Here is a 19,094-nt window from a genome sequence, read left to right as displayed (position 1 = left end):
GTTCCTCCTTCGACAATATTGGTTTCTTCTTCCATGTTTTCTTCATGTCTCCTTGAACTTTTTCAACATCTATTTCTCCTTCCTGAGTGATCGGTATAGCATCAGATATACTTTTTCTACTTCTGCAGAATCTTGCAATGTGACCCGGTTTATTGCAGTGATAGAAAACAAGTCTAGGTGCTCTCCAAGGTCCATTGTACATGTCTCCATTCTTCCTTCTGCATGTTGCAGTAGTGTGACCATGACCATGATAGATCATACAACTTTATCTCCATCCGGTTGCCGCTTGATGACCACCGATTCTTGACTGATGATTGAAGACATTAAACCGGTTGTGGTTTCAGTTCATAAAAGGTTCAGGACCAGTTCCTTGGGTCCTCTGAGGATATCTTCCAGTGTTATCCATTACAAACCTGCATTCAAATGCTCTATGCCCAAACTTGTTGCATGCATAACAATGACCATCGAACTTATTGGATCTAGGTACATTGTTGATAAAATAGGGAAAATTATTGTAGGCTTTGCTCCTACATACATTGGCATTGTGTCCTTCTTTAAGACAGTTAAAACAAACAGGTTTGAATTTTTGCTTACCTTTTCCTTTGAGTGTCGGTTTCTTCTTTGATGCTTCAGCATTTGTTCTTGACGATTCTCCTTCCTCATGTCTAGAAAAACAAAGACCATTGGTATTCTTTCTCGGTCTAGATGACTCAAGCTTTTGCTCTAGCTTGACTGTACTTTTGCCAAACTTAGCAAGTATTTCCTTTGACTCAAAGAGTTCTTTGGAAATAGCAGTGTTTGTCTCCATAAGACTTGCATTTTCAGAGATGGCAATGTTCAGTTCTCCTTGCATGTCTTCTTTTTCCATTCTGCTCTCATGAAGGCGAGCAGTTAGTGCACTAATCTCATGTTTCAACTTGGAGATCTCATGATCTCTGTCTTTTACCAAATCTTATGCTTTTCTCTGGTTCTCAAGCTCTTGACTAAACCGAATAGTCAATCCTTCCAACTCCTTTCTCAGATTGGAGTTTGAATCATTCAGCTTATTCACTTCAACAATCATGGCTTCCATGTTAGCTTCATCTTTAGAGCTACTTTCAGATAGTTCCATCAGCCTCTCTGTATGTTCTCTTCTTTTTCCTTGAGATGCCTTGTATTTGACCATAAGATCATCATAGGCTTGCTTAGACTTAGTGAGCCGTTGAGTAAGTTCCCTCAAGGTGTATTCCCCCATATCTCTTTCCAAGTGGTTAAACTTATAGAAAGGTAGGCTCTGATACCAATTGATGAATACTAAGAGGGGGGGTGAATTAGTATGCAAAAAACTACTGCACTAAAACACTTACACAGTCTAAAGATAAACTAGTAAACCAGTCTGACAGTCAAACTCGTTACCACACATGCAAACCAAAATGGGAATAAAGCATTCACCCACAAAAGAAATACAACCATAACACAGGATATTTGACGTGGAAACCCAACTGGGAAAAACCACGGTGAGATGGAACTCACAAGTCACTATCTGTAGAATAGAAACCAAACCGGTTAAGGTCTTACAATGTTCTTCACCAGAATAGATCCTGTTAGGAATCTTAATCTCTATTAGGAGATAAGTCCGATTAAAGACTACCTTGTTAGAGGATTTTAGATTCACCTGTGTGAACCACCTTGCTAAAGGATTTTACAAAGGCTTTGAGGCCTACTCGGTTAAGGGCTACAGACTTGTCAAAGATGTGAGTAATCAACAAGTGTTTGATCTATCTAATAGCACAAACTGCTTGGTTAGATCCAGTATTGCTCACAGCTAATGCATTCGAGCATTACTTCAATCTTCTCTCTCTCTCTCTCACAGTTACAACTTGATCTTCCCCAATAAGATCATTCTCCACTTCCACCTTAAACCCTAGCTCAACATTAATCCTTTCTTCAACAACTTAAAACCCTAGACATGATGTCCTTTTAAAGGAATCTGATTCCATGTCAGTCCAATAGGATTACATTATAATTTCCTAGGTTCAATGAATCTAGACATACTTAGTAACACGACACAAGAATCACTGTCAATGTATCGGCACCGTCAAACAATCGGTGGATTGGTAACTCATCATAGAGTATTACCGGTTCATACAAAATACCGGTTGCCGGTTTGTCACAAATGAAGACTGGTAAGAATGTGTTGTGCCACTTTGCTCCCTCGTACTGTTTGTGATCTGCGAACCGCTCGAGGTCGACATGCCGCTTCAAACCGGGAAACACATTCTGCAAAATCACTAGTCTAGAGACTAGTATACAACATACTGGTTGCAACAAATACTGGTTGAGCACAAGCTCACACATATAAAGGGGATCTCAATACAATTGTGTGTCCATCAATGACAATCACAACATAATCATCAAAAATGCCAACAAAACAGTCTAATAAAGGCCAAGGCAGAGTGAAGGTCCTCATCCTCTAGGAGTCTATTATTGAGGATGAAGGAAGGGGGTCTAGAGGAAATGGGGGGACCAACTAGAGAGAGGTCAATTCCTATTATTATTGGGTGTTGATCTGATAGGGTAAATGGGGAGACAAGATAGTGATCTCCATTAGGGCTTTTGTTAATCTCAAAGTGGCATTTATTGAAGTAGAGTTTGTCCAGTCTACAGTAGATCCTTTTATTCAGTTGTTGGTAGTTACACCAGGTGTACCATATAGTGTTCAACTAGTGTTTTCTTCCAACAATAGGGTCACTAAGGTGTAATTTATTAACCATTCTATCCCATTGTAGTCTTTTCATTCCCTTCCATTCAAATTTGTTGCCACCTTTTTTGTCATTGGCTAATTCAACCATATTGAAGTCTCCTCCAATAATCCAAGGGATATCTTCTAGCCTTGCTAGCCAGTTCCACAGTTCTCCCCTTTCTCTATAGTCATTCGAGGCATAAACATAGCAAATTCCAAACTTATGGTTCCCCATTTGAATAGAGACCCATATAGCCCTAGCACATGGGGATTGCCCCTAGTTAACCACTTTGTTGGCCCATTTAGGACTAAGGAGTATGGTTGTGCCTCCTTTTCCTTTGGTATGGTTAGTGTAAAATGAAGTAGCCTCCCTACAGATACATTTGAGACCGATTTGCAGGGTAAAGCCCACATATTTTAGCTCTTGTAAGAGGAGGCAATCCATATTCTTATGTGCATTAAGAAATCTCTTTATGATGTATTTCTAATCAGGGGCCTCAAGGCCCTTGATGTTCCAAGAAATTAATTTCAACATGATTCACTTAGTTGGGAAGGATCATTTTGGGATTTAAATCCCTCAAAACATTTGGGCCAATCCTCTTTATTTGTAATATTGGTAGCATCAAATGCAATAGAAGAGGAGGGTCTACCTCTCTTTTTCCTTGCCTCAGATATTTGTTCCAGTCCTAGGGATTCCTTCTTGGAAGCACTATCTTTAATTTTCTTAGGAGATCTCTTCCTCCTAGTTTTCATGTTTTTAATCATAGTAAATCCATCTTGAGTATCTACCAGCCCCTATTCAAAGTTGGTGTTCACATGGGCGAAGGGGTCTATGCTAATCTCCACACCTTGAGTGGTAGTTAGCTCTGCCTTCAAGGAAACAATAGGGGTGCTAGAAGTACAAGAGGTACTACTAGCAAGGTCTCTCCTAGAGGTCTCTGAGATACATGAAGCAACTAGAGGGTTTGTTGGGACCTCATCCATAATAGGTCCTCCCAATTCCCCTTGCGGGGTAGGGGCTTCATCAATGTTGAGTCCAGTAAGGTCCTTACTTGTGGGTAGTTTAGGTTCTTGGACCGAGGCCCTGCTAATGGTATCTTCTATAATTGGAGCACCCCTATCCATGTCCTCAAGGTCAGGTAACTGCCACCTAGAGGCTTCAATTTCCAATTTCTGATTAATTAGGTCTTGCTCCAAAATTTTCCTAGCTTCAGCTACTTTTCTCAGTTTTTCCATCACCAACTGTTGTGCATTCTGGGTTCTCGAGGTTGAGAGAAGAACAGGGGTGCCAATAGATTTAGAGGAGCTAAAGGGAGGAGGATGGGTAGTGGAGAGGGCTTCCTTGATAGCATTGGTATAGTCCTGGATGGATTTAGCCATCGAGGGGGCCGAGGAGGATGGGGGAAGATTGTGGGGGAGCGGAAAGGGAGGAGGGGAAGGGGAAAAGGCATGGGCGGTGAGGAAGGGACATGGGAGGGAATACGGAGAAGGTTCAAAGGGCGAAGGCCTAGTTACTAGGGGGGACTAGAAGAGTGAGTCTTAGCCTTTGAAGTCTTATTTGTCAATAAAGGGCATTTACTTCTAAAATGGCCACTAACCTTACAATAGTGATAGGCATCAATTCCACCCATATACTCAATTGAACAACAGTAAGTTTTATTATCTAGGTAAATATCAATTTCAACAGGGTATACCATACCTGGCTTAAGGGAAATGAGAATTCTAGCATCAAGATGAGGGAGCATTGAGGGGGAAGAGTCAATTTTACAATTTTCCCCAAGGGTTCCACAATTTTATCAATACAAGACCAGAGGAAAGGGGGGACATTTTTAATGGTTATCCATTTCGGGCAGGATAGGGCGAGAATTTCATCATTACAAGCCTCAAGGTCCCAACAAACAATCCTAAAAGATGAATTCCCTACCGAACAGAACTTCTTATTTACAATTTTTCTTTGGCTTTCTTTATTATCAAAAAAAATTAAAAACAAACCCTCTTGAATCATTCTACAAAACGAAAAGTGAAACCCTAGTTTATTGACCCACACATCTTGTAGCCATTTGTTCATGTATTGACGAGATGGTAAGCTATTTACATCAAAGGCAGCAAAAAAAAAAGTCGAATCCCTAAGCCTTGAAATCTCAGAAGAAATGGCATAAAGCATTGAATCATTAGGTTTAATGATGATGCGTTTGGAGGGGGAAACCTCACCTTGTGCTCCCGCGAGATTGGTTTCATCTTCATGGTGGAGAGCGGCTTCGAACTTTGCATCTTCAGGGAATGAAAACTGCTTGCCCTTCACCGCCTGACTGAAGGTTTTTCGTCGCACTCGTTCATTCTCGGAGGAAGGAATGGGCGGTTTTAGGTTATTTGGTTCACCTTTATTCGGTTCCATTTAATGCAGGTCGCGTAATAAATGCTTCAGGGGCTACCCAACAAGGCCAGGGAGCCCTCACATGCGGTGGCATCCTGCAACTAGCAACACCTTCGAGGTTCATGCCCTAGTTGTAAAGCGCTAATCTCCCAAAAAAAATGTCATATGAAATATAATATTTATAAATAGTAATGTAATATAATATAAATCAATTATAAGATTAATATGAAATCATAAAAATTAAGATAATATTCTACAAAAATAAAATTGTATAATTAAATTTATCACAAATTAATATAATATAATTTAACATTAAATAATATAATATAATATTTATTAAAATAATACAATAATATAAATATAATATAATATCACTTATGGTTAAACTTAGATTCAAAGTTAGGTTTATCTCTTAAATATAAGAGAATATTGTTTAGGGTTAAATTTTGGTTTAAGGCTATCTAAAAATATTATAAAGTTATATATATATAATTTTGTAATGTAATATAAGATAGTGCCACTTAGTGTTAAACTTAGATTCAAAGTTAGGTTTGTAGTAGGGATAAGGTTATAATATTACAATAATAATTTTATTTAGAGATAAATTAAAGATATAATTAGGGTTAAGGTTAGGTTAGGTTCAATGTTTTGTAATATAATATCATTTAGGGTTAAACTTGTATTCAAAGTTAAGTTTGTAGTAGGGATGAGGTTACATAATATAATATACAGTAATATAAAATAATAAACATTAATATTAATATAATTTTACAATAATAATTTGATCTAAGGATTAATTAGAGATATGGTTAAGGTTAGATTAGGTTTAGGGTTAGGGTTAGGGTCCACATTGTTTGATAAAGATTACAGTTAATGTGATGTTGACAATTACAATTAAGGTTATGGTGATGTCATTTATTAATATAAAAATAAAAATATAATAATAAATAATAATATAAGAGCATATAATAATTTATGTAGGAATCAAGTCTAATGAATGACAAGGTTAAAGGGTGATATCATTTATTACTATAAAAATAAAAATATAATAATAAAATAATAATAGTAATAACAAGGTTGCAGTGCAAGAAGTTTTTTCCAAATGTTGGTGATTATTTTTTTATAATAGTATAGGACACTAAATATTTATAAAGATAGGTAGAAAAATGTTATGTTGTGGTGATGGTGATATTAAAGAGGGTTAAAGAGGGTTTGAGAAGTTTTTTTGAATATTGTTGTAAACAAACTATATGTATCTAATATAAGATTATTAAGGTTATTAAGTTTACTTGCATGTCAATTTCAATTTCTTTACAATATTCTTCCATCTATATTGAAATTTATTGACCATTCACCATTGTTTAACCTAAGTCATATTTGTTTATAATTGTGATATAACTGATTTACTTAATATTTAAATAAAAGTATTTTGAATTATTCATACTAATAAAACTCAAATTCAAAATAGAAAGTTCTCCAATATTGCTTAAAGTTTAAGAAACAATTAGATTGAAATAATTAATTTTTTTATTATTCTTAATTAAAAAATTTGCATCTATACTTTAATAAATATTCTTCCATATTGACTAAAGTTTAAGAACCAATTAGATTGAAGAGAATTAAATTTCTTAATATTCTTAATTAAAAAATTTGCATCTATACTTTAATAAAGATTAATATTTTTTTTATAGAAAAAAACTTCAATTTTGATTTGTTAATTTGTTTTTATTAATAATCAATTAGCAAATAAGTAATAATATAACATATAATAATTTATATAGAAATCAAGTCTAATAAATGACAAGATCAAATTAATTTGTTGATAAATATAATTTTTATATTATGTGATTTGTACCTTCTAATATATTAGTCAAAATATATCTTACTGTATAAATACAAAGATTGACAGATCTAATAATTGATCAGGAAACATCTGAAGCTCTGATTTGTGCCAAAACATTGTCATCATAAAATCTGCTGTTAATGACTACAAAGATTGATAGATCTAATAATTGGCCAAGAAGCATTTGAAGGTCTGATTTGTGCCAAAGCAGTGTCATTATAAAATTTATTAATGACTACAAAGATTGACAGATCTACTAATTGATCAAAAAGCATCTGAAGTTCTGATTTGTGCCAAAACATTGTCATTATAAAATTTGTTAATGGCTAAGGAGCATCTGAAGCTCTTATCTGTACCAAAGCATTGTCATTATAAAATTTGTTTATGACTAGGGAGCATCTAATTCTCTGATTTGTGCCAAAGCACTGTCATTATAAAATTTGTTAATGACATGTGGCAATCATATCTGTGCGAACCTATGAAAACATCGCATTGGATTCCATTCTGAATAATGCAGAGATGCTTCCTCAGGATCGTCCAAAAAAACTGGATTGCACATTCAATAAATTCTGAGAACCGCTGTCTCGTATTATGCCAGCCAGTTCCAGTTTCATTAGCTATCTGAACATGGCTACCAGTATTGATTCAGCAAGCAGCATTCTCACAGAGATATTTCTGTGGTTGGGAAATTCATTATGGACTAGTGTGCTTTTAATCTGTTTTGCAGGGGCCATTACAGGACTGTATGTTTATTCAAGAATACCCACATGGAAATTGCCTAACCTTCCCAGTCCCCCTGAATCATGGCTGTTCGGCCATTTGCCTCTCTTTGCCAAGGAAGGGACTGATGTTTTTATTGACCTGGCTCGCAAATATGGTCCAATCTACAGGTCAATTCCTTTCTTCACACCCAGAAAAAGTTCAGTCATTTTATCTAGATTTTTTAGACGTTTCTGGTTTAAGGAGAAGGTACTTTTTTCAGAAAGAGATATATTAAAAAACGTTGTCTGTTGACACTGGATTTGTGTGATTATGTATGTAATTGCAGGTTCAACTTTGGAAGGCAGCCATTAGTGATAGTGGCAGATGCTGACTTGTGCAGAGAGGTAGGGGTTAAGAAATTCAAATCTTTTCCAAATAGAAGTATTCCGATGTCCATGTCTGCTTCTCCTCTCCACGTCAAGGGACTCTTTATGACCAAATATGGATTCAAACTACTATTCTCAGATTCCTTTGGAAAAATCACGTACTGCTTATATAATTTCGTATATTATAAGTTTTTAAATGGTAAATCAGATTTTGACTGGTTTTTTTTGTTAATTTTATACGTGACTTAAGTGTTTATGGCTGTTATTTTGGTTTGGGGTAGTATTGAAGACATCAAGTTTCCACAATTCATTAGATATGGAAGAGCTGCTTCTGAATTAGATCGTGTGGTAGTTTTTACATCAATGTTTAGATCATGCTTTATGATCCATCATCAGGATGAATGACGATCGCTGTGAGATTGTCATACACTCAAAGGTCAAAAAATGATTATTTTGAGTTGATGTCTCATACATATTTTCTATTGGACACCATAAAATTTGCACAACTGATTTTATACTTATGCACAAATGTCCCAATAAATGCTGTATACCAATAAAATTGCACAAATAACTTAATAATTAATTTCTTTTTGAATGAATATATGAATAAATGGCTATTGACTCACTAAGTTCTGATTAATGAAATCGAATGAATGATAATTGACGATCACTGAACCCTTTCTTGAATGATTTTCCCATTGTTCAGGGACACAAGATGGTCATCAATGCGTGGGGCGGTACAAGCTCTGTACCAACCGAGCCATATAGCGAGTGAGGTACCTCTAATGGAACGCACAATCTGCATCCTGAAAGAATATCTCTCCACCAAAGACGAAAAAGAAGACATAAATTTCTCAGAGCTCCTGGGGAAGGTCGCTTCAGACATCATTGGGGAGGCAGCCTTTGGTGAGAGGTTCAATCTCACACCATCCACAACACCACAACCAGTGGAATTCCAAGTCACTGAGTTTGTGAAGGAGCTAGTTTACTCCATTTCTCTGAGACTGGACCTAAGTGGTACCTTCTCTACAATCGTGGGATTCCTCTTCCCAATTTTACAGACGCCCGTTCGAGAAATCCTGGCTCGCATTCCTGGCACACGTGAATGGAAGGACGAACAGTGCAACCATAAGGTTATGGACAGATTGAATGGCTTTGTGGCCAAGAGAAGTATGGATTTGGAGTTGCAATCGAGGAAGGATTTTCTTTCCTCACTGCTGAATGCAAGGGAGTCCAGTAAAGCAGCCAAAGATTTGTTTAGCCCGGATCATATAAATGCTCTAGCTTATGAGCATCTTTTGGTGGGCTCAACTACAACTGGTTTTACAATAGCTATGGTGTTGTATCTTGTTTCTGCACACCACCAAGTCGAGAAGAAATTGCTTCAAGAAATCGATGCTTTTGGGCCCACAGGAAGAAATCCCACTGCTGAAGATCTTGATAAATTTCCTTAGCTTACTCAGGTAAAATCATCATCTAAATTTTGGGAATGGCTTAAATCACACATTAAGTTTATATTTCTAGGCTTAAAAGTGTTAAAACATTCAAAGTTGACCGGCATTTTTCAGGCTTAATATGTTTTTGATTAGTAAAGCAGCATTAACTAGGGCTTAATATGTTGCTTAAGGTTTGTGGTCACACTAAGAATATACTTCTAGGCTTAAAAGTGTTACACACTCGAGTTGAATAACATTCTCTAGGCTTAACATGTTGCTTAGTGTGTGTGGTTTAAGGCTGGCAAATAAAAATCTTTGTTGTGTTTAAATTACTTGAGAATATTAAGTTTATTTATTTTACTATGTGACAGGTAATAAAGGAGGCTATGCGTTTACATATGGTGTCTCCTCTAGTTGCAAGAGAGGCTAAAGAAGATGTTGAGATAGAAGGGTACCTATTCCCTAAGGGAGCATGGATATGGTTGGCCTTAAATGTACCAGCACATGATCCTATTCATTTCCCAGAGCCTAATAAATTCAAGCCTAAGAGATTTGATCCTGAACGCGAAGAAGAAAAGAAGAGGCACCCTTATGCCATAATCCCTTTTGGAACTGGACCTCGTGTTTGCATTGGAATGAGATTTTCATTACAAGAGATTAAACTAGCAGTGATTCATCTATATCAAATGTTTACATTTGAGCATTCTCCATTGATGGAGAAACCCTTAGCATTCCAATACGGAATCATAATTTCTACTAAGTATGGAGTCAAGCTTCGAGTCCACAAAAGGAGTCGTCACAAGACAATTTTTTAGTGAAAAGCACTACAAATTTTACTAAATATTAGCAAGTATGCTGCCTTTCTGTGTGTCAAATGGGTTGTAGAGATTGTTGTTCTATTTCGATTGTTTTTCTCCATGAGGTTAATGAGTTCCCTCAACTCTCCCTTGATGGTGTTTGCATATGTTTTGTGTTATGCTATCTGATTTTAAAAGAGCCTCCTAGCTCAAGGGTGGACTTGCTAGCAAGTCCTAGATTCAGAGTGAGCTATCCTTGGTCTTGTGAGTCTTGGAGTCGCTTTTTGGTGTGGATCTAAAATGTATATTGAATATGAATTGGAGGTTTGCTATGGAGTATATTCTATCTTTTAAACCAATTATGAATTAGTTTATAATATAAAAAACTTTGAGTTGAGATTATTAATTTTATTGTAGTTAAGGCATGTAAATGATACTATTACCTCGATAGTTGGATAAGTACATAGGAATGGTATATAAAAGGTATCAAAAGTGGTCACTCGTATTTAAATTCATTGAACTTGGATGAGTAACTTGGGATATATGCACTTAAAGTTTGAATGTATGGTAAGACAAGAATCGTAGTGCTATGAATCTAGTTTTTAAACTATTAAAGTTTTTTAAAAAAGAGTTACAATTAAGAGGGTGAAATGTTATGTACACACAAAAATTGTTTTGGTTTCTTAGTAAAATTTTATATAATGTATGTTGTGCACCCCACTATTTTTTCTATTGCATTTAGTATGTTTAAAAAATGATTGAGAGAAATATAGTTAAAAGCGAGTACTTAAAATTGTGTATTTTTAATACATTTTTATTTAATATGCTTTTAAAAAAAAAAAATTCAAAGTGGATGGGTCATGAAAAATGTACTTGTGTGTGTTTGTGGGTGTATTAATGTCTAGAGAATAAAATGTAGGACAATCCTCTATATTTTTTTTTCAAAATTTGGAAAATATAAACATTAGTAAAAGAACTTAAAAAATCTATATATCAAATTAGAAAAAAAATATTATATGGTTAAAAAGTTAAGAATTTTAGTAATATTTTGATTGGAAATAAATTATAAAATATCATTATATAATGTGTAAACTTAATGATGTGTACGTTGAAAAACTCCATTGAAAGTGAAAAACATGTGAATGTTGGAATCATTGAACACTGAGAGTGACGGGGGGTGAATCATTGTTTTCAAATTCACAAGTATATTAATTTGATGCTTCAACCACCAAATACAAATAACTAAAAGCAAAGTACAGAAACAAAAGCTAAATAAGCATACAACCATAACACCAAGATTTTTTACGTGGAAACCCAGAAAGGCAAAAACCACGATGGGATTGAGTAACCACAATATTATTTTACTATGGCTAGTAGTAGAACAATATTACATGAGAGGAATGCACTTGCATTCAAGCACATATAGAAGCTAACCTGAAGGACTCATTGTCCTACAAATGAGATATAGAAGCTAATATAATGTGTGAACTAGAGTATAGCATCTACAAATGCCAGAAATCAGTTCTGGTTAGGCTCAAGAATGATTTGTTGTTGTTGTTCTGATAATCTGTTTTGTTCTACTTTGTTACTTATTATCGAATCATTAACACTCAAGATGCGCATGTGAAACTGCGCTCAATCACACTAAAAACAATTTCATACTCAAAACATATATTCAAAAAGATCACCCAATACCTTCTTATATATCCGCATCACCAAAATAAATCTCCAGGAAGTCGGCTTCACAAAATATCAAAATATGAGACGTATAACTTCAAGTCAACCCAAATCTTCACAAAACCATATATCGAATCCAAAACATATGATCACACACTTCCCATAAGTCGATCCAATTACCTTGAACTTACCAATAACCATTGGAATTACCACAAAGAATCTGGTCCACATGTTACAACACCAACAATGAAGATAACCTTGTTTAACTGCTCTACCAAATACCGGATACGAGACCTTCTAACATGCTAAAGAGATATCTCTAGAGGATAGGATTACATGATAATCTGCTTCTCATACTCAATCAACTTAACTCGGATCACCAAAACCAAAAAAATATCACCGGAAATGAGAACTGCTTACCAAAACTATACATAGAGTATCAGCGATACACTTGCACCAAAACTTCATACTGGATATCCCAAACTCCATACCGGATAAGATCAATAGGTGAGTTTCCATCAATGACAACTCCTAATATATATCATGCATCAGACATCACCAATCTTTACCGGAGCATCACTGTCCAATAGTGTCATATGCCAACAATCCCCCCCTTTGGCATTCATGGCAACACTATGAAAAATTACAAGTGTTCCGAAAATTGCAAGCAATCCGACAATCTGAAATCTATACACTCAACTGACTCCCCCTAAGAATAAGCATCATTTTTCACTGCTCTATCCAACTCTCTTCCCCTTTGACATCAATGAAAAAGGGTAGGAATCCGCCAAAACTTATGTACAAATGAATGCAATAATTTACATGAATTTAAAAATGTTTGCATTAGTAACCTTCAAGGATTGCAAGTACCCACTCCATCCTCTCATAAAATAATCTAATACATTAATCAAAGTACTAAACATGTAAGCATGAACTTCAACACTTCTGAGATTAGATGGCACCGCTTTACCTAAGGCACTAACTGCATCCTGTTGAGCTCCAAGTAAGGTGTCCATCCGGGGAGTGATCAAACTTATTAGTTCTCCTACTCTACTTAACACTTTCTCTTTTTCTTTATTCAATCCCTTAATTTGTCACTAAAATCCATTATTTGGGCTTCAAGGGTATTAGGAAAAACTGAATGAGGGGCAAATGAATGACCAATACTTGCTAGCTTCCCTTCAATATCTCTTATTTGCTGATCAATGTCTGTAGTAACCTTAGGCAAAAATAGACATGATTTAAATATGTTTTTGCCTTCATCTAATGCATCCTCTACACTCTTCACCGCAATCTTCAAAACTTCTCCATCAGCTTCAATTGTCTTCAAATATGTTTGAAGCCTCATCTCATTGAATTTATTCAAAACCTTTATGTTTGCAGCCTTCTCTAATGATACAAAATCATATTCTACTTTATTTAACATATCTTTAAGCTTGTCAGATGATGAATCATTGGAAATCTGCTTAAGGCTAGGCAAAAATTTCTCCAAAACTATAGTGGCCAAAGATATCACCTCTTTCACTTCTGAAGAGGACTTGAATAAGTCCTTACTGGCCTTGATTTGCATAAGAGTGGATAACTTTAATGATTGAAGAGGGGACAGGGTGCTTAGATCTACCGGACCGTGAGAAAGATGGTCCTCAACTGCAACTTACTTTCCTTTATCAGGAACAGTAGCTTTTGTCATGGTTGTTGAAGTTTCATTTGATTTCTCTTCAGCCTTCTCCTTCCCAACTGTTCCATCCTTATCCTTTTCACCCTCTTTGCCATCATCTTTATACTCCCCTACTTCACCTAACTCCTCTGCAATCATCTCTGCAATTATTTTTTATCTCAGGAGGATCCTGAGTAGCATCACCAGAGTTATCCACTGCTTGATTTTCAGAGACATCAATTGGAGCTTCTTCACCAACCAGATCAACAGATGATTAATTTTGTTGTTCATCAGGAACATCTGCAGGTATAGATGGAGTATCCTTAGGCTCAAAGACTATTGCTTTCTCTTTCGGAACAAATTTTCCTTGAGAAGAGTCTTCCAGATTCACATCAACTCTTTGATCAATAAAAAATTATCTCAAAATTGTCTCGATTTCCTTTATTACCTCATCTTTCTTCCCTATCATAAGTTTATTTACCCTCCTCATGCTTTGGAATCTATCCTTGGAAATTTTCAGTAATCGAGTGACCTCATCTCTAGAGATGATAGAAGATAAATTTACCAGCACATTTTTTTTATTTCTTCATCCTCAAGCAAAGTTGTATGTCTCCTTGCATCCAAAATGTCGTACAAGATTTTGGGAATCATAGATGTTATTTCTGTCAAGACCCTACTAAATTTATCCATATATTCTACAATCGTCTCTTCAATAGCTCGCTGATCTTTATCCTCAAAATTCTCATAATATACAGAAATATTTTTCAAATTCCCATCTTTCAAAATCTCATCAATGAACTGCTACAAAGTCAATGGGGTACAATTTTATATGGGCCATCAAGCTTACCGGATTTAAGAGCTTGATCTAACTCAGATTTATATTCTTGCCACCGGCTCTATCCTTTCTTGATGGCTCTCCTTATGACTTGGCTTTCTTGGCAGGAGGAGCATCACTAGATGTGGGCTTCCGGACTACCCTTGCATAGGTGGTTGTCTTCTTTACTTGCCTCACCTCCTCATCTGACTCAGTTTCTTCTTCTGTTGCAGTATATTTTCTTGTAGACTTCTCCTTCTTCCTTTTCTCAGCTCCACTGGTAGATGTTGTTGGTTTAGGCTTAGGTGGAGGTATCGGTTTCTACACACCAAGGGCAGGTGCAAATTTGTTGGCTTTGGCTTTGGCTTGCTTGGAAGGTGCCAGTTTAGCTTGTGGCTTCACCACATCTTCTGCCTTTAGAATATTTTTCTCTCTGGCCTTTTTCACTTCTTCTCGAATAATACCCATCTGCTCGGCCAGTTTTGCGACCTCTTTTCTCACCTTCCTCTTCCTTCTGGACTCAATGAACTTTTTATGCAGGTCTAGGTCCTTTTCCTAGAAAGTTCCAAATCTCTGCTCCTTCTGATCTACCGACTTGCTCAATAGATGTTGTGCATATGCATCAAGTGTAATAGCATCAATCTCATAGCCCATGGGCATGATCTAGACTATTCTCGATTCATAGAGGCTTGAAAGTTATTGAAATAGCCACATAAGGTTGTAGCGTCCTAAAATTGCGACACTTGCAATTTCGACTGCATTTGGGTCTTCACGATGGTGACGCAACACTGAACCTAAATGGAGACCCCGAAACTTGTTCATGACATCAAAAACTGCATTTTTTAGCACCCTGGCCTGATCCTCCTTGCACCCCGCTATCCCTGGAGGTGGGACCATGGTGCCCAGCGCCCTGGTCCTTCAGGACTAAGGCACCTAGCGCCCTGGTCCCCCAGGACCATGGTGCCCAGTGCCCTGGTCCCTGGCCCTATTTTTGGGCCCGGTCTCTTTTGGGGCGTCGGGTCTTTATGTTTGCAAATTGGAAAATAATCTTTCCTGGTTGGCCTAAGGTCGGGAAAATCAGTTTATCAACCCTAATTGACAAGTATATAAACTACATTTCCTCTCCCATTTTGAGAGGAGGAAAAAAGAGGGAGGACATATGTGTACAAGACGCGGAAGCGATACTCAAGCATTCAAACATTCAAGCATTCAAGCATTCAAGCATTCCTTCAAGCAATTGATCATTCTAAGTCTCCATTCAAGGCTAAGTGTTGCATTCAAGACAAGGATTCAACCATTGAAGAGGAGATCATTTACAACTTACAACATACAACAACAATTACACCTTCGCATGTAAGAATACAAACATTCTTACAACAAGGTATCAGTACTTGTTTACATTACAATCATTTACATTTACAGCAATTTCTCATTTCTTGGTTAATTCCAAAACCGAGGTTTGACCTAAGGGCAAACCCCTAATCCCTAAACCCCCAATCGTCTTCGCTTTTCTATGTGTAGGTTGCAGGTACGCGGCTGAAATTGAAGATCTGGAATCCTTGTGCAGAGACAAACAGATCCCCCTTCGTTTCGTGGATTTTTCGGAGGACCGTGTGCACGCCGGGCGCCATTGTCCTGTCAACTTTCACTCAAATTTGCAGGACAGAGCCGTCTCAACATTTTACTGCTAATTCTAGGTCCGCAGCTTCATCCTATATTCCTATCTCTGTTTATAAACGAATCTTTCTCACTTTCTATGCATTCCTAGCTTGATCCTTCTATCTACATTCTTTACAAAAGAGGGTAGCCTTGCTGTCTTAACCCTTGAAACTCATTTAGGATCCAATCTTGCATTGTGTGGGATTGGATCTTGTGGGTTTCAACCCCTCTTTTGAATGTAAAGTCTCCCCTAAGTGAAAACCGTCAATCCTAGTGACCTCCCTTCTCTCTCCTTGGAGTTGGAGAGGGGAGAGCAACTAGGGTTCAATTTTTCGCTTTACAAAGGTATATATTCTCATTGTGTTGTCACCTATTCCCAACAACCCTTCCTTAATTTTCATTGCCACCGGTTTTCATAAGCCCATTGGATTTTTCCAATACCGAGGATCTCATTCAAGATGTAGAGAGCTAAGCACACAATTAAAGATCCAAACTTGAAAGTATGTTTCTTATCTTGTTTTATTTTCTTTAAGTTACTCAACAATTCACTCAAAAGTACAGAACAAAGATCAAACCTTTTATTCTCCTTAAGCATCTGATATGCAATGAATATTGTAGTATCAGAGAGTGAGTTTTGTCTGCTGGATTGATATACTTTATAGGTCACTACCATTGAGGCAAATCTCACATCGTGCTCAACTATATATCTAATTATCGTTGACCGGTTGTCATATTGGGAACTGGTAACAACTTGCATAGTGGTATTCTACACTTTCCTTGGGCTCAAAATCGCACCAATTGCACTTAAGCATGTGACTACCTAGATGGCCTTATTTGTAATCTTATGTTGTTTGTCCAACTCGATGAATTCATCATGAACCCTACTGAGAATGTACCAGACCCATTCCTCTACATCAAATACCACAAAATGGATAAACTAAGCGAAACCCTTATCGTGAAGAATCTTGTATTCCAGCTTCAAATTTCCAAGATTGTTCACCATATGCTTGTTGTAGAGTGTAAGCATGTCTATGTTTCCAAGTTCTTCAATATCATAGTGAATGTATGCCCTTATATCTTCATTGTGAATAATTTCATACTGAACTAAAGAAAACGCTCCTTCTGGATCATCTTCAACTAATTTCAAAGGATGTCTCTTGAAAATAGGTCTTGCCCTCTTAGAAATCTCAACAACCAGAGGGGTAGAAATATCGGATGCAGATGCCATGAAGATTTTAAGGTTTTTAAAAGATAGCTCGCGAACAAATAAATACCTCTTGATTCTCAACTAGGTGCAGGAAATCATTCTATGATCACTTCAAGCTCATTTTTAGCTGAGAAATCTCTTTTACTCTTCTGCTCCACACTTTTCTCTTGATTGCATTGTGAGGAATAAGATTTTGAAATGCCCTTTTAACCTAATTTTGAGTTGCAATAAATTCTCAACCATAAAGCTTCCAGTTACCTTACTTTTCATCATTTCATTCACCGGATTTCTAAACTTCCACAAATATTCTAGATATCATCTGCATGCTTGATCTAAATCTTCTACAACCTTTCGCAACCAGTTACAAATATCCACAAGGGGTTTATATTGATCTACATGATCTAAGGCCAAAAAGTCCTAGTTACCGAATGAGGTTCCATCACCGGATTCAAGTGTGGAGCCATTCTGCACATTTTGATCTTCTTTCTTAACCCATATCTTCTTATGCTGATCTCTGATTTCATCTACCTTTGCTTTGCCTTTCTCATCAAATTTGTTCTTCTTCACCGATGCATTCTCGCTTCTGTAATGTCTTGCAATATGACCTACTTTTTTACATGCATGACAGACTATTTCTTTGCATAGTCCTAAAGTTAATCTGATTTGGTCTCATCTTGCATTGGTTAGATATATGTCCAAACATCCCACAAGCATAACATCTCTTTTTCTGAAAGTTATTTATCACTGTTTTGCACATATTTGACTTATGACCAAAGTTGTTGCATATGAAACACTAACCGGTAAGGGTAGAACCATTGTTCATATTATTCATCATCCCATTATTCATCCTACTTTTGCATTGATTTGCCATATGACCAAATTTACCACAAGTAAATATTTACCGTTGAATTTATAGGCATTAGCTTGTCTTACCGGAGGTTTCTTGTCCTTTTTATGATGATTGTTTTGACAAGAACTGGAGGATTCTCTTTTCTCAAATCCAATTCCATGTGTATCCTTTCCACGTCTCTGACTATCCAGTATCTCATCCAACTAGGTTGAACTAGCTTTGAATTCTTCTTTGTTCTCATTAGCAGTAGTCATTGCATCCCTCAGAATTATGATATGTCTTTCAAGATCTTGTCCATCATTCTTTGTTTGTGCCAATTCAAGCTTCAACTGATCATTCTCATATGTCAGTCTAGAGCATTCATCAGATCTATCCTTCAAGGATTGACTCAATATTTCTTCATTCTTTTTCCAGTCTTCAATCTCTTTAGTTAGCTTCATCACTATAGATTGCATTTCATCTTCAAAACTACATTTTCATGGCCATCTTTTTACATTCATCAGTCTTGTCTTGTAAGTCTTGATTGTCAACACTTTGTTCTTCTTTCTCCTGCAACTTGTCCATTAGCTCCTTTCTCTTTTATCTAGAGGTGTTTAATTGATCTTTCAGTTTCTCAATGAATTCTTCAGCTGCACTCAGATTTCTTTTTAGACTACTCCTTTCCTTCATTGCTTCATCAAGATCTTCAAGTGCCACCGTAAGTTGTTTCTGCAAACTGAAGTCCATTGATTCAATCTTTCAAATCTTCCTCAAGTTGTTATGCTTCCTCAGAGGAACTAGGATCTAATACCAATTATTGAAATCAATGAACACTAAGAGGGGGGGTGAATCAATGTTTTCAAATTCACAAGTTTATTAATATGATACTTCAACCACCTGATGCAAATAACTGAAAGCAAAGTGCAGAAACAAAAAGCCAAATAAGCATACAACTATAACACCAATATTTTTTACGTGGAAACCTGGAAAT

General features: G+C 36.5%; 1 pseudogene; it reads left to right on the top strand.

The window, feature by feature from the left end:
• Nucleotides 1-7,548: 7,548 nt before the first annotated feature.
• On the top strand, nucleotides 7,549-10,323 carry LOC131875602 (cytochrome P450 711A1-like; annotated as a pseudogene).
• Nucleotides 10,324-19,094: the final 8,771 nt, after the last annotated feature.

This window comes from Cryptomeria japonica, chromosome 5 (genome assembly GCF_030272615.1).
Source record: "Cryptomeria japonica chromosome 5, Sugi_1.0, whole genome shotgun sequence".
Taxonomy (NCBI): Eukaryota; Viridiplantae; Streptophyta; class Pinopsida; order Cupressales; family Cupressaceae; genus Cryptomeria; species Cryptomeria japonica.
This window is presented reverse-complemented; position numbering and strand designations above follow the sequence as displayed.